General features: G+C 32.1%; 1 protein-coding gene and 1 long non-coding RNA gene across 2 annotated transcripts in view; both read left to right on the top strand.

Moving 5' to 3' along the window:
• The window catches only part of LOC129948984 (neural-cadherin), a 943,200-nt gene that overhangs the window by 372,568 nt on the left and 553,393 nt on the right, over window positions 1-17,239 (top strand). The window lies entirely within an intron of this gene.
• Window positions 12,590-17,239, top strand: part of LOC129948985 (uncharacterized) — a 194,613-nt gene continuing 189,963 nt past the window's right edge. The window contains exon 1 of the long non-coding RNA XR_008781989.1: window positions 12,590-14,376. This is a non-coding gene — a long non-coding RNA (uncharacterized LOC129948985). The remainder of the gene's footprint in view (window positions 14,377-17,239) is intronic.

Raw genomic sequence — 17,239 nt, 5'->3', positions numbered from 1 at the left:
AATTTTTTTCGGTTTTTAATTTTTTGTAAGGAAACAGTCAATTCGATTTTTTTCAAAATTTTACTGAATGTTGACAACAATATTTTTTAAAAGATAAAAGCAAACTAAAGCCAATTTATCAAAGTTTTGAAAAGATAATTGAGTCGAAAATCATTTTTTACCAACTTTTGTTAATTTTTTGTCGGTATTTAATTTTTTGCAAGAAAACTATTAATTCGATTTTTCTCAAAATTTGTCCTAATGTTGAAAACAATAGTGCTTATAAGCAAAAATTAGTTAAAAGCTATTATCTCAAATTTTTGAAACGATTTTCGAGTCGAAAATCATTTTTTACCAACTTTTGTTAATTTTTTTTCGGTTTTTATTTTTTTTTAAGAAAACTGTCAATTCGATTTTTTTTTTAAATTTATTAAATGTTGACAACAATATTTTTTGAAAGATAAAAGTAAATAAAGGCCAATATTTTAAAGTTTTGAAAAGATATTTGAGTCGAAAATCAATTTTTACCAACTTTGAGTAATGTTTTTTTTAGACTAATTTTTGTCTTTCATTTTTTGATTTATAAAAAAATTCTTGAATGGATTTTTTTTCAAAAAACATACTTCTTTGATATCACGTTACAATATATTACAACAAATTTAATTCAAGTCTCTAGCGTTTTTGGTTCGTAAGATATTTAAGGTTAACCAAAATTTTCACCTTTTTTTCAAACTGCTATGGTAAAAAAACCACCTACGCAATTTTCTTGAGAGCCCTTTCTGTATCTTTCTGCCTAATTATCTACATAATACAATTTATTTGAAATCGATATCTCTTCTGGTTCTCAAGCTATGGAAGACGAAAAAAACGTCGCGAACGTACGTCCACACGCACGCACAGACATCTTTCTAAAAATCTTTTATTTCGACTCTAGGGACCTTGAAACGTCGAGAAATGTCAAAATGTTCAATTTGACAAATCGGACCCATTACAATAACTTTCTATGGGAAGTTAAAAATGGGATAAATTCTCAGTCGTTTTCAGACTTGAGTTCAAAACCACGTTAAAAAGTTCATAGTTGCATTAAGTTTCTGTCAATATTTTGTTTTAATGGCGAAAACTCTTTAGACTAAAACACTCTTAAGGATAAAAGGTATAACTTTTAGTTAAGTAAATTTTGTTAGTAAATTTGAAAACTTTAGCCAAAATTTTAAGAACTTCTGGTCAGAAGGTTGTCAAGGAAAAAAGTTCTGTCTTTCTTAATTTACATACCTAACAGAGTATCACAACAAATGGCGATAACTAGTTTGTTTTAAAAATGATCTGATAAAGGGTTTTCATATCTTTAAATGCTTCTGTCGCCACTTTGGTACAGTCCAAAACTATTGCCCTGTCGACTTTGGTTGTAAGCTATACAAGATCTTCCTTCAAGAAATTTATAAATAACTTGACTTGGATCTCTTTTACACCTTTAAGTCTAATTTGTACCATTTATATGTAGATAAACATCTCTAGACCTTTCCTCTAGAAAGACTCTTTTGTCGTCAACTGTCAGTCTATAACGATTTTTTAATTGTATCATTAAGATTTGCAAAGCCTACAAAAGTTTTCAAATACTATCAAACATTCAAAACTGTCTCAGCTAAATATTTTCTAAGTCACTTTGAAACTAATCCCAAATTTTGTTTGTAAGTCTTATCCTAACATTTACTTTCACTTATAAATGGTTAAGAATTTTAAATCACTAGCCCCTTCTTTTCAACAAAATGTATAGACATGGTCCAATATTTTGTACTCAATTATGGAAAAAGCATTTTCAATAGCTTGTATCCAGTTCGTGAGGTTGCATCTTAGGCAACACATAGTCAATTTATTTGCAAGTACACTCTGGCTACAGAAAGTTGGCGAACTTTAACCATATTTGGTATGTTGAATCTTCTTAATTTATAGACGAAGAAATGAGCATCCCTTATATTCATCCCTTTTTATTTTCGTGTGTTTATTACTATATATGCCTTTATTCAAATCGTGCAAAGTCCTTAAAGTAACCCAAAGCTTACGTTTGTTTTCGACACTCAAGTTTTTTACCATTACCATTTATGTCAATTGTCAAATTCGACAAAATCTTAATGAAATTTTACCTTTAGGTCTTAATTCCCACGCATTTTCTTTCATTAGCGACTAAGTATTGTGTCTCTCAAAATCAAATTTTTCATTGGATAAACTCATAGATCCAATTCAAAGTAAGCTTGATTTAGCCTTAAATTTCAAAAAAGTACTTAAACTTCTTTGAGATTGAAGCGATTTATTGTTATTCCGAACGCACCAGGTACCTATTAAAATCTATGGGAATTTTTAAATTTACCGCACTGCTTTTTTAATCAAAGATAAAGTAAATTAACTCTCTGCTGCTGCACATAAGAGTCTTTGACTCCTAAAGTTTACCTGAGTTCGTTTCTATAGCCTTCATTGAAAAGCACACAAAATTAAAACAACTAAAATCGTTTATCCAGCAATATAACACAATACAAGAGCGAAATCGAGAGTCCGAGCACCAAACAAAAGTCGATTATTTCAAAAAGAAACGCACGCTAAATAAAAAACCAAAAACAAAATAAAAAATAAAAATATCTACAGGACATGAAATCAACACAGACGCGAAAAAATGTATATATTGAAACTTTTAAATTAAAATGCAAATTAAGAAATGAAATTCAACCGTAAACTCTTATCGGTTGCGGATGAAACAAAAGGAATACCATTTAACAAATAAATATATCTAAACATCCTTTTTTTATATTCTCCCTCTCCCTCTCTCTATCTCTCCCTCTCTCTGTCTGATGAAGTTCGTTTTCACATCCTTTGGATTCTAAAATGACTGTGCGACTGTTTAGCGAGTTTGTTGTTGATAATGTGTTTGGTCCTCTTTCCGGATTTTTTATTTTTGTAACGTTTCGTTCTTTGGGATCCTTCGTTTGGTCGACGAGTTATGGCAACAAGAACATAACTTCCAAGTGATTTTTTTAATTTGTATCTTTTCGTTCCTTGTGTATTTCAAAAAAGCCTCACTTCCTTTAAATGGCTGTCAAACTGTGCGGTACTGGATGTGGTGCTCTGCCTTTGCCGCTGCTTGTTTGAATTTTCAATGAAGTTAAAAGGGCTTGAAATGCGAGAAAGGGTGAACAACACAAGAAAGTTTAAGAAGATAATGGTGTTAATATTCTATTAGCAATCGCAGAACGGGTCAAAATTGGTGATCCTTTCCCTTTTCCTTTTTTTTTCTTTCATCATCATCAACATCAACATCAGAAAAGGGAATTTTACACTCATTTTGTTCGGATTCGGTTCCCAGGATAACACGAACAACAAAAAAAAAATTGTATATACTTAAATAAAATATAAAAATTTTATATTTCTTTCCTGATTCCTTTTGAAACAGGCGAGTTTTGATATTTTTGTTTGAACGACTTTTATTATTTTTTTTTCTGTTCGTTTTTGTTCTTCCACAATGCAAGGATACGTTCAGTATCGTCTGCTTGGAAACAACGTCTTTGCCATTAAAACTTATTGGTTGTAAAAAGGAAGAAGAACTTTTACAGCCTTGTTTCGGCTTTCGAGAAGAACATTAAATACCAACAAAAAATTGTATTTATTTAGGTTGATTTGTGTTTAAGAGTAGATATCGTATATTGAGGCATATATTCGACTTGGTTGTAGAAGAAAAAAAAAGAAGGAGATGAGTATTTAGAAAACTTGTTTTAAGTACAAAACTGATTTGAAAATTATACGATGGTTTAGATGCCTCATTTTTTGACTAGACAACAATTTAATATTTACTTTTTGCTTTTTGCTTTTTTGTTTTTTTTCTGTTTTAGTGTTGTTTTGTTTTGGGTTTTTTGTTGGTGCTAAAATTTAATATTTATTTTGGAAAATGTGAAGAACAATGTGCAGAATTATAAAGTAAATGTATGAATTAAGTAATGAGTATGAGCTCTTTTCAAAACCTTTTTAACAAAACTGTTGTACCTTAATAAGTTGGTATTTACTTTTGAGGGTTATAGCTGTTTTTGAAAGAGGATAGGTAGATTATTGTATCATATATTTATTGCTATTAAAGCTTACAGATTTCGTAGGTTTAGGTTTGTACGAATGTATAAGCAACTAATCTCTTGATATAACTAAAAGTGATTCTATTAGCTTCTTAGAGTACGATGGCTCCAACTTTTTCTCTTTTTTTTTTTAATTTTTTGAGGTTTTAATAATAGAAATAAAATTGTCAATTTCCGGCTTAGGAATAATAATTTATCGAAAGTCTTCATGTAAGACAAAAAAAACAGTACAATGTTCATATAACATATCATAAATCAACATAAAAACATGAAGTGGAAAGGCTTAAAGTCCAAAGAAACTATACTTCAAAAGATGAAAATTAACTTAATTGATCAATTGAGGTCCTTTTTTATTTGAAAGAACTACTGGAGTTATGGTTTCAGATTTGTAGATCCTCTAAGCCTGATTATTGCTGATTTGTAATGTTCTAATTCTTAACTATGCTAGATATTGCGGCATTATGATAAAGCTCAAAACGAGCTACTTTTTAAGAGCTATAACTAAAGTCCGGGACAAATCTTAGCCGCAACAAACATGCGTGTGGACCCAGCTCGGCACTTAGCTAGCTGTCTCCAATTTAACACAGCAAGTTGGTAGAGGTCGTCTAACACCTGCGTGCGCCACAAGATTCCTGATCTTCCTCTACTGCGCTAGCCCTAGGGATTGGATTAGAAGACTTTCCCGGCTAATACGTCCAATTACTCTACATGACATAGCTATCTAAGTCACTGTTCTTTTATTCTTTTAAACTGGTCAGTATCGAGGTGCAGCCTGTAAAATTCGTCGTTGTATCTTCTTTTTAACTTCCCTTAGGAAGTTATTGTAATGGGTCCGATTTGTCAAATTGAAAATTTTGACTTTTCTCGACGTTTCAAGGTCCAAAAAATCGAAATAAAAGATTTTTGGAAAGATGTCTGTGCGTGCGTGTGTACGTACGTTCGTACGTCCGTACGTTCGTGACGTTTTTTCGTCGTCCATAGTTCAAGATCCAGAAGTTTTATTATACAGATAATAAGGCAGAAAGATGCAGAAGGGGCTCTCAAGAACATTGCGTGGGTGGTTTTTTTACCATAGCAGTTTGAAAAAAAGGTGAACATTTTGGTTAACCCTAAATATCTTACGAACCAAAAACGGTAGAGACTTGAATTAAATTTTATAAAATATATTAAAACGTGATATCAAAGAAGTATATTTGAAAAAAAAAATCAATTGAACGGTTTTTTTATAAATCAAAAAACCTGACAACAAAAATTTTTCACCTCCAAAATTTTATGACTAAAATATGATTTCATCCCCAAAACAATTTCGTGCAATGAAAAATAATGTTTTTGACATCTGATAAAATTTTGAGGAAAATCGAATTGACAGTTTTTTTTTATAAAAAATAAAAATCTAAAAAAAACATTACTCAAAGTTCGTAAAAATTAAATACCGATTTAAATATCTTTTCAAAAACTTGAAATTTAAGCTTAAAACTTATTTATGGTATAAAAAATATTGTTTTCAACATTCTGAAGAATGTTGCGAAAAACTAATTGCCATTTTTTTTACAAAAAATAAAAACCTAACAAAAAATTAATAAAATTTGGTAAAAATTGATTTTCGACTTAAATCTCTTTCCAAAACTTTGAGCTATCGGCTTTGCTTTACTTTTTTCTTTCAAAAACTAATGTTGTCAACATTCTGTTAAATTTTGAAAAAAATCAAATTTACAGTTTTTTTACAAAAAATTAAAAGCCGCAACAAAATTAACAAAAGATGGTAAAAAATGATTTTTGACTCAAATATCTTTTCAAAAATTTGAGATAATAGCTTCAATCTAATTTTTACTTATAAGAAATATTGTTTTCAACATTATAACATATTTTTAGAAATATCGAATAGACAGTTTTTTTACAAAAAATTAAAACCTAAAAATAATGTTTAAAAGTTGGTAAAAATTGATTTTCGACTCAAATATCTTTTCAAAAATTTGGAATATTGGCTTCAAGCTAATTTTATCTTATAAGAAATATTGTTTTTAACATTCGGTATAATTTTGAAAAAAAATCGGATTGACAGTTTTTTTTACAAAAAAATAAAACTCTAAAAAAAAATAATACTAAAACTTGGTAAAAATTCACTTTCGACTTAAATAGCTTTTCAAAAATTAAAAATATTGGATTCAAACTTATTCAGCAAATTTGGTAAAAATTGAAACGAGTACATAGAGACAAAACTTTTAATCAGGACAAATCGACAGACGGGTTGGGAAGTTATCAGTGTGGGTCGCATCCCAGCCTCTTTTTTACTCTTTCATATGAGACGGCACCAAAAGCCACAGTATTTTTTCCTTTGAAGTATCCTTAGTCGAAGTTATCTTTTTTTGACAAGATTGAAAATAAAAAAATTTAAATGTATAAAATATTTATTTGAAGTCGATAGAATTTATTGCTTGAAGATTATTTCATGCAAATGTTGGCCATGGCTGCTCCTCTAATACTCAATCTAAAGGTGGTGCAACTGACCGTTGGAAACTAGGGCCTTGTGAGTTACAACTCTCAACCATTCCTCTGTGCGAGTATTGTTGTCAGAGATGGAGAGGACCTTCTGTTTTAAGCCAAACACGAACAGCTAATTTGAAAAAGTACTTTGTCATGACAAGAATTACTCTTGGAGACTTTGTCAATTCCTCGCAAGAGGCTGTAACTGTGAAAATTCTTAAGATGGCAAAGGCAGCGATCGAACCCAAGATCTCTGGCATGACAGTCCAACGCACTTACTATCATGTCACTGGTACTACCATCTGTTAAGTCCAATTTTGACAAAATCCTTATATCATTTTTCCTAGCATCTCAAAAATAAATGCTTCATTGTAAGATTCCAGAGCCTTATTCGAAGCAAGCTTGTTGCTTTATACATAAGCCTTAAAATAGATCCAAAAAAAATAGTCTAAAAATAAAAAATGATGGCGCATAAGTCCTTTGAGAAGTAGGACCTAGTGACTTACAACTCGCAACCATTCCTGTGTGCGGGTGTTGTTGTTAGGGATGGAGGGCACCTACAATTTTAAGCCGTTTCCAGCAGTTTTCATGACAAGAATTATTACTCTTGGAGAATCTGTCAATTCCTCATAAGAGGCAGTACCCGTGAAAACAACTTTAGATGGTACAGCCAGAGTTTGAAACGATGACCTCTGGCATGATAATTTAACGCACTAGCCATCATTCCACGGGTATTACAAAAAAAATAGTCTAGAGGCTTTAAATTGCACGATCAGGGTCTCCAATTAACCGCCTTTTAAACGTAAAATAAACGCCTCTTAGCTGACGTTTCACCTTTTTTTTTGGACTATTCTATGAAAGAAATATTGAAGCACATAATTTGGAAATGATCTTAGTACTAAAACTCAATATCACCCAGGCAAAATAAAATTTTATCTAAGGTCTTTCCCGATCTTGATGGAGCAGCGTGGAGTATCTGCAATACTTTTCATCTTTCATGAGGCCTAAAGCAATGTAGAATCACTCGAGAAATATATGGGATGGAATGCTTTCTGAAAACTCAGGACTTTAGATCAATTATGAGTCAAGCAGCTTTAGTTTTATTATTGAATCAAGATATTATATCTCTCGAACTACTTAACTTTATTTTTTAAAAGCTACCAGTACCTACTTGACTACTAAAATAAAACAAAAATTTAAATCTAAATTCAATTTCGAGACACCCTCTATTAGGCTCTTCTATTTCTAATTATAATCTCAAGCTCTATTATTTCTTACGAATCCAACCAATTTTTCCAAGACCACTCAAACATTTCTAATCCTTCAGAAGAGAAAATATATAATCTAAGCAACATAATTAAATGGATAAAGGTTAAAAAGAAAATTAAGCTAATAAAATGAAAATCCCTAACCTCACAATTATATTCACCATTAATTTTCAAAACAATACCACAAAAAAAAAGAAAACACCGAGAAAAAAACAAAGATTCATTAAATATCCAAACTGCCTCGACAATTTAAGAACCGATTAAGGACCTTATAAGAAACAATTCTTATAATTCATTGTCAACATTGTTTTGATACTCCCCCTAAATGAGAACAAAAAAAAAAACATACAAAAACCGCACAATCTCTCTTTCCCTGTGTGAATCTAATAATACAACAACTATAAATAAAATTAAAACAACAAAACAAAAAAAGAAATAAAAGCAAATAAAACAAAACAAACGACTTAACCCCAAACCCATAACGACAGGACTACTAACCAGGTTTCTTCTCACAATCTTATACCTACCTACCATATAAATATTCATGTTCTATATCCTTGGTGCACACACATATAAACATAGGAACCAGCAACAACAAATAGAAAACAAGCATTTTAGACATTCATTCCTTATAGTTGGTGAGTGGCTTTTGCAATACTTATGGTCAATACAATTTCGTATGTATACAAACCTACACCTATAGAGAAAAATAGCTCTAAAATTGCCAGCACCAATGTCTTCTGTTAGAAAGGACCTAACCACCATTTATGTAGCTATAGAAAAGAATAAAACAACAACATCGATGAAATAAAATTAATGAGCTTAATGTTCATGCATTCCAAGAAAATTTATTGTATATTTGAATCAAAGTTTTTTTTTTCTTTCTGTTTCTTGGGTTTTTGTTTTATTTTGTTCTTAGTCCTTGAGACTCAAGAATTGTCTTATGACTATCCAAGAAATAAAAAAAAGAACATACACAATTCTCTCTCTCTCTCTCTGGATGTCTCGCATCAGTGCCATTTTTGGTTTTCTTATCTTGTTGAGAATATTCTATTTCTATACCCTTACTTATACGGGCCTTGAAGCGGGAATATGCGGTAAGTTGCAACTAAAGAGGGTCGAAGGGTTAGGGATAAACTATTACATCCTTTTTCAAAGTTATGGTCGGATAATGGATTAAGAAGTTCCTTTTTGAAGAAAACATAAGGAACATCTTTTCACAGTTGCAACTTCCTTTAAGGATAAAACGATGATGATGGTGGTGTATGGTGCAACACCATATACTCATCTATACATACAAGTACTATATCCTTTACCAATAGTATAAATTTGAAATTTTTTATATATGTGTGTAAAGTGTATTGTATTTGTGGTTCATATTGTATATAGTATAAAGTTAGATAATAATTCTTTTCTTTTCTTTTATAGTTCGACTTAAAATAAATGCTGGTTTTGTTAAGACAAAATGCCATTTGGGAGTGTATAATAAGACTCATCCAATTGGTCATGCCTCATGAGAATTTTATAAAGAACATACCAAAAGAACATCACATACATGTACCTTAGTTCTTATATAGGCAATGAATATGTAACATATAGAATCTATGTTAGGTTTACTCGTTCATGCAAGTATCCTTTTGGGAAGACGTCTTTCTGTATAAAAATATAATTGGAATGCTATCATTGATGGTTGCAATGTTTTATAAGGAAGAATAATATCTATCGAGATAGAATAAGGAAGTTGTCTGTAGACAAAATTATGACGGTCTGTCTATCTAAACTTATTTAGACTTTATTTTCAAACTCACATTTAAATCTTGAATATAAAATACCTATATTTTAAGTGACTATGTAAAAATTGTCTTTATTTTTATACATAGGTTTTTTAAAAGTAAAAAAAAGAGTTCCATTTTTTTAAATAAAAATTGACTAAAGTTGACTTTTTTAATGTTAACGTCGTTTTTTGCCTCAGAGGAATCTAACCTTTAAAGTTGTCATGAGACATTTGACCAAAATGCACAATAATAGCTAAAAAATAAATATGTTTGACTTTAATACTACTCAATTGCCTTCTAAGTCCAAAGAAGCAGCGGTTGTCGTTGTCTGTATCAATAGCGGTGCCTAGGTAGACAAAATCCTTAACTACCTCAAAGTTATAGCTGTCCATGGTGACGTTTTGTCCAAGACGTCGTTGTTCAGTGACCTTTTTTGATGACAGTTTACTTGGTCTTGTCCTCATTGACCACTAAACCCATATTCTTCGCTTCCGTCGCAATGATCAAAAACGCTCCACTGACATCGCGCTTTGATCTTCCAATTATGTCAATATCATCGGCGTATCCGAGTAATTGGATGGACCTTTGGAAGATTGTGCCTCTAGTTTTGACAGTTGAGTTTTGCACAATTCTTTCCAGAACGATGTTGAAGAAGTCGCATGACAGTCCATCGCCTTGTCTAAAACCTTTTTTGACATCAAATGCATCGGTAAGATCTTTTCCGACGTTAATAGAGCAGCGTGCTTTCTAGATCGTCATTCTGCAGAAACGGATAAGTTTCACAGTTATGCCAAAACTAGACATTGCTCGGTAGAGCTCTTCCCTATAGATGCTGTCACACGCGGCGTTAAAATCGATAAAGAGATGGTGGGTATCAATTTGAAGTTCCTGGGTTTTTCTGCAACAGTGTGAATATTTGGTCGCTAGTGGACTTTCCTGGTCTGAGGCCACACTGATAAGGACCTATCAGGTTGTTGACGAATGGCTTCAGGCGTTCACATAATACGGCAGAGAGGATCTTATACGCAATGTTAAGGAGACTGATGCCTCTTATGTATCGGGGACACTATGCTGAGATTCCACTCATCGGGCATGCTTTCTTTCGAACATATTTTGTAGATGAGTTGGTGCATGCTCCGTACCAAGTCATCGCCTGCTGCTTTAAATAGTTCGGCAGCGATGCCGTCAGCTCCAGCAGCTTTGTTTGACTTAATTTTAGATATAGCTACAGGCTTCGGTTCGTGGCTGGAACCCTTGGGAGATTTTTTTTTACCTTCTGCTCGCGAGCAGCTCTAGTTCTTTTGTGCAGCGCCGTTTTGTATGCCTCTTGTTTCGCTGCATGCGCTTGCCAGCATTCGTCGCTGAACCAGGGGTTTCGCTGGGGTGGCCGTGTGAAACCTAGCACTTCAGAGGCGGCATCTCTGATGGCTGCAAGGCAATGTTGCCACTGGTTTTCAATGCTTAATTCAGGCAGCATAGGACTTCTTAAGAGGTTATTAGGACTCGATCGGAAAAGGACATGGCAGTCTCTTGCCGAATCGTCCCACAGTACTTCCTTGTTTTGGCTTGGATCGGGATATCTGTAGACGTACCTTGGCTACAACGAGGTAGTGGTCCGAGTCAATGTTGGCCTCTCGGAATGTTCGGATATTCTGGATACTGGAGAAGTGTCGTGCTTCAATCGCAATGTGGTCAATCCGGTTGACGGTTGGTTGATCAGGAGATTTTCAGGTCCCCTTGTGGATATTGAGATGTGTGAACTGCGTACTAGCTACCAGAACGTCTCGCCCTCAGCGAAATCGACCAGGCTGAAGCCGTTGTCGGAGGTATTGTCGTCCAGGCTGTATCTCCCGATTATGCCATCAAAGATGTCTTCTCATCCTAGCTTGGCATTAAAATCTCCTTAGACAATTTTAATGTCATAGAATATGTCTTTGGTGTCTTCATCTTTCTCCTCTGTTGGGGCATGCGCGCATATTAGGCTTATGTTGGCGAATTTAGCCTTGATGCGGATTGTCGTGATGCGCTCGCTAACACTGTTGAAACTCAAGACTTTTTGCCTGAGTCTAGTTCGAACAACAAAACCATAACTAAATAGACGCTGGGGACGCCCATTTTCGCATACAATATTTTATTTTACTCTGTCCTTCAGAGAAGTAAAAATATTACTTAACCAAGTTCTAATATCCTGAAACCCCTATTTGAGTGTCTAGTAAATCAAAATTCCTACTCAATTTATCTCTAAATTAGAGTTCTAACGCTTAGAACTTGATGGCAAAATGAGTTTAAATTCAATTGAGTTCTAATTTTTTGAAACACAGAGTTTAAGATATTGAAACTTTTTGAAGAAATTGGCCGTTATATTTATCAAGTTTGAGTTGAATTCTCGTCTTAAAGAAACAACTTAGAGAATAATTTGTACACAAGTTTCCTTCTATTTCTTTTTTTTAAACATTTGTTTTGTTAAAAATAAAAAGTTTAATCTTAATCGGACCTGGACTTTACTCATTGCTCTAATTATTTTAACGCTTTATATTAACCCACACAAAAATATACCTTTCCTTCAAAGTCTATTATGATAAGTTTCAAACTACAAAACATTAAAAACTTCCTTATCCCATTTCTTAACATAGATATAGCTTCAAATCATAAAAAAGACCATAGTTTGTTTGATTCACAGTCTATTTTATTATTTTTTTTCTTGAAGTCATTAATATTTCCCGAACCCTATTTTATCCTTTTCTTAGGAAAAATATTAGTCATTTATTAAAAATAGGTCAAACCCTTGCTATACCTACAAAAAAAAAATATAACTAAACGCACCACCCATTGAACTTTAATCAAAAATTGAACAACCTCTACCAAGAGTGATAACGCCTCTCACTCATCAAAAAAGCTTAAAACCTGACCCTACTTCATCCTCCAAATGAGACCATCGCCAAAAGCAAAAACCAAAAGAAAAAAAAAACGCCTTAAACTCCTTATCTTTCTGTGGTTTTTTCTTGGTTAACATAAAAGTTAGTTAGGTACCTACCTACCTACTCTTTGGGATTTCTCTGCTTCCATGTTAAACCGGAGGTTGTTCCTCATTTCCTGAATGTTAAAGTTTTCAAAAGTGAAAATCTTTGGTCGGTGGTAGTCGAGACCTTTATAAAATATTTGTTCTTCCTTTATGATGTTGATTTTCATGAGATGTACATAACTCAGATATGTTTCTTTCTTTCTTGTCATAACATAAATTCAGTTCTATGTTAAAACTTTGATAGCACGAGTGGAGAAACAAACAACTTTATTATAAACAGAAGAGAAAAACCCCAAAAACAACTTTCCAAAAGGCCACTTTTTGATATTCCAATGTTCTTGTGGCTTAAATACCATCCAAAGCTGTTGTTGTCCTTATTGAAAAGTATGGAAAATACTCTGTGTTTTTATCTCGACATGTGCTTATTATCCTTATGATTATGAACACAAACACCCGCACACACACCAAACACACAAAATCAGATGGAAAATCTCTCCAAAAAAGGAATATTAATCCCGAATTCCAAATATAAAACGATGGGAAATAAATTTCTATACGCATGTTCATATTTCCAGAATTTCCATTGTAAAAAGGACATTTCTTTGGTTTCCCCTTCAAGGATGGGGCGATATGATGTGAAGATGGAGAAATCTCTACAAGATCCACAATTTATTTTCTTCCACATTTATTTTCCATCATACTGGAAAAGAAAACATGCAGCGGCAAATTTCCCGCTTCAATTTTCCAACACTACCACCACACCCACCCACCCATTCCGTGACTCCACCACAATGAATTGTGGATAAGGGTAATTTTTTTGATCCTGGCGCCAAAAATCGAACATCACAAGCCAACAATTGAATTTGAAGTTGGAAATCAGAAAATTAAAAAAAAAAAAAATAAGACCACCGCAAAGTCAGAAAACTTGTAGGTATCCATGATGATGTGAATCCTAGAATTTCAGCTTGCTGATGGTGGATGCTATTTTGTAAAGTTGGGGCGCATGGAGCAATATATATGTATTTTTGTTTTATTTTATTCGACGAAACAAAAAAATATCCTTCAATGTGTTTTGGGAAATTCAATAGCTCAGCATCCCCAGTAACCGTCTGATGCTTAAGGCGCTCGCATCAACTTAACGAACGACGAACGAACAAACGACCGTCCTCGTCGACGACGAATCCTTGACATTTCTTTCGGTAGCGTTCTGGTCAGTTTCGCATCTCGTAGATTTGCGCGAACCGTGGGAATTTTATTCACCCTTTCAATTGAGAGAAAAAAAGAAATAAATGGAAAATTGAAATAGGGTCCTGCTAAAGGATAATTTAATTAGCAAAGTGATTTATAAATCAATTAAAAAAATTATTTAGTGATTGTGAAATTCATCAATTGTGAAAATATCAATTATATAGTAGTGAGTCGGAAAATATATATTTTATGAAAATTAAAATAAAAAATATCCACTTAATATGTTCACATGATTGCACGTGTGCTCTGAAATAGCTTTCCCATGATTGGTATCAAAATCAAATCAAATTAAATCATATATTGAGTTCTGGAGAAAAAAAATATAAATATACTTTTTTTTTGTATGAAATTTTGTTATTTTTCGGGAATAAAGTTTGTGTATTTTTATTTATTTAGTGAATTTTTAATTAGATTCAACTTTTACACAGCAAAGGATAGGAAAGGAAGGATACGCGTTTATAACACTGCTGCCCATCATACAATCCTAAAAAGTGTGTGTCTACTTTAAGTATAATTTTATAATTAAATAAAAAATAGTTTTGCAACTGAAATGTGTGTTGAAAATAAAATATTTTATATTAATTGGATTTGGATACACAAATTAATTCATATAAAAAAGGATATCTGAAAAAAAAACTTTTTAGATTTCAACCCTAAACCATTAAAATTGAACGTGTTGAATCAACTATTTTCCTCTGATATAAATTTTATTCCTATCCTGATCGTACCCATTACCAACAAACATAAAGGCTGACAAGGATTTATGTAGATATGCCTTTTTGAACCTCAACAAATATACATACGCATATATATATTTCTAACCTAACCCGTTTTTTTTTTGGTGTGGTTGTAAACTACAAAAATATATCCTTTTTGTCCATCTATACATCATCTCATCTAACCCACACCTGCTGCTAACTTGCTCTTACCTACAGTTAGTTTTAAAATTCGTGTTTTTCCTTTTTATTTAGATTTTTGGTATTTTTAGTCGAGGGAGGATGAAATTTAGAAATACAAAAAAAAAAACTAAATTCAAAAATGAAAATGGATAAATCTTGTTCGGTGTGTTTATGGGGCCACGTATATACTTTTAACATGATTTAAAAGTGTAGCACAGGAGTCAGGATTAAGAATTACTGGTTGCTTTCTTTTTTCATATAAATATTTATACAAAAGAAGGATACGAAGGGAGGATTAGGGCTTGTTTTTCTTGTTATCTTCTATTTTTTTGTATTGTTTTTTGGGTGGAGGATTTATAGGTCATAATTTTTAATGAATCGAAATTGATAAATAACGGTACCCTATACTTACGTACTTTTATGTGGCTACATAATTTTTATGGTAAAACATTTTGCAAACAGACAAAAAATAATTAAAACTAAGTGTTAACAATATTTTTGAACCTTCCTTAATTTTCTCAAATTCAGAATTACCTTTAATATTTTGATGCACAGAATTGTATGCAATTTCCATATGAACATAGTTCAAAAATAAGCTCTGCAAAAATTTTAACATATTTTCGTCAAATGAGTGCCAAAGTATTCGTAATCCTTAATATTACTTTCTGTTTTTTTTAACAGTTTTTAAATGATTCCTTGAAAAGATTTAAGAAAATAAATAGGCTTTTGGTTTTCTGGAAAAGCTTAAAATAATAAGTATTTTTTTAACTCATCGCACATTAAAGTTAAAAAAGATGAAATGTAGGTTAGGGTTATTTTTTGGTTGGTCATGCTTTTTATTTAACAAGTCAAGACAATTTTTCAATATACATAGATATCAATGGCTGTGTTCAATCTCGTGTTGGATAGGGCATCTTGAATAGGTGGATTTTTAGATACCTTTTTGAATGAGTTGAGAGAAACATTTAAGCTTTGAGTTGAAAATTATTATAAGATAAAATATTTAACGGATAATTCAACTGATACGTCGAACGATGATGAGTTTGATTTCTATACGATTAATAATTTGCTTGCGAAATCTTCGGTTTTAAACGATTTACGTTTACACTATTTAAATTAATAAAAAACTACTTAAATTTATCTATAAAATAAATCAGGTACTTTGTTCTGTCAGTCTTATGAAAAATTTAACGTTAGAGACTTTTAGGTAACTCTAATATTGCGATTTCAAAGAAAAACTTACATTCAGCTTTATTGCTTATATTTCTATTTTTTAAGCTTTCGGAGTTCCTGCAATTCAGCAAGTATACCTTCGCCTAGTTTCAATTTATTTTCTTCGATTTCGAGAATTTTTTTTAAATCAGACATTCCACTGCTTCCTTTTCTTAAATGTAGACTAAAGCTCTCAACCCAAGTTGTGGTCGAGGGCAAACTCGGATAGACCAGAGAGGAACTTATAATTTCGGTTTCACTAACTTGTGCCTCATTGAGGTAAATTTTGACTGAAAGTATCAATTCATTCGTCCTTGACCAGTTTTCTTGTTATTGTCTATGATAATGTTGTCTATGATAGGTCAAAAATTGACCTGGGTTCTTTAAGAACTTTTCCAGTTTCTATCCAATTTCTCCTAAAATTCAGAGGCAAATAGCTTCATCGTCTATTATGAAAAGAACATCCTCGAATACAACTTCAACTAACATTTTGTATCTTGGGTTTCAATGTTCAAGTTTCTTCAAATTTAACCACGTGTCGAATCAGCTGTTCTGTCAAATACCTACATACCCCAGAAATTCTTGGATACCTTTGGATTCCTTTTTTGACATCTCAGCTGTTTTTGATCAGCAGTTATTTTACACGTAAGACACTAGCAAAAAGGTATTTGGATACCCTAACTGTCGAAATTGAACGCAGCCAATAAATAGGCCGAGTTTTCTATTGAGAAGCTATTTGGACAGTTGTAACTTTAAAGCTGTCATCTTCTGACATTCAAAAACTATAAAATACTTCATTGTAATTGGAAATCAAGCGATTTATTAATTAATATTAGGAAAACTAGCAATCGGTTACCAATACTTTGAGATTTAGAACTTCTACAGTTTTTATTTGGGGCCAATGCTTCATGATCCATTCAAGTGTATTGAAATGGAATTCGTGTTATTGATAAGTTGCTAGCAATTATGTTAAAACTGGTCACGAACAAATTTCATGAAAGGATAAATTGCTGAAATTTAGACTTGGTAATGATTGGGCTGATATCGTTTTGTAATGATTTCTCTTAAAAATACTCGTTTCAATAATAACTATTCAACTTTTAATAACATTAAAAAAAAACTTTTATTTACGATTGAAGAGAAATGTTGTTTTTTTCTATCTTAAAATTTTAGCGCGAAGTCATGATTTCAAATCATTAACAAAAATAACACTGGTTATAAATCGATTTATACCTTTCCGAAG

Source organism: Eupeodes corollae, chromosome 3 (genome assembly GCF_945859685.1).
Source record: "Eupeodes corollae chromosome 3, idEupCoro1.1, whole genome shotgun sequence".
In the NCBI taxonomy this organism is placed as follows: domain Eukaryota; kingdom Metazoa; phylum Arthropoda; class Insecta; order Diptera; family Syrphidae; genus Eupeodes; species Eupeodes corollae.
The sequence above is the reverse complement of the archived record's forward strand: the minus strand, read 5'-3'. Positions and strand labels throughout refer to the sequence as shown.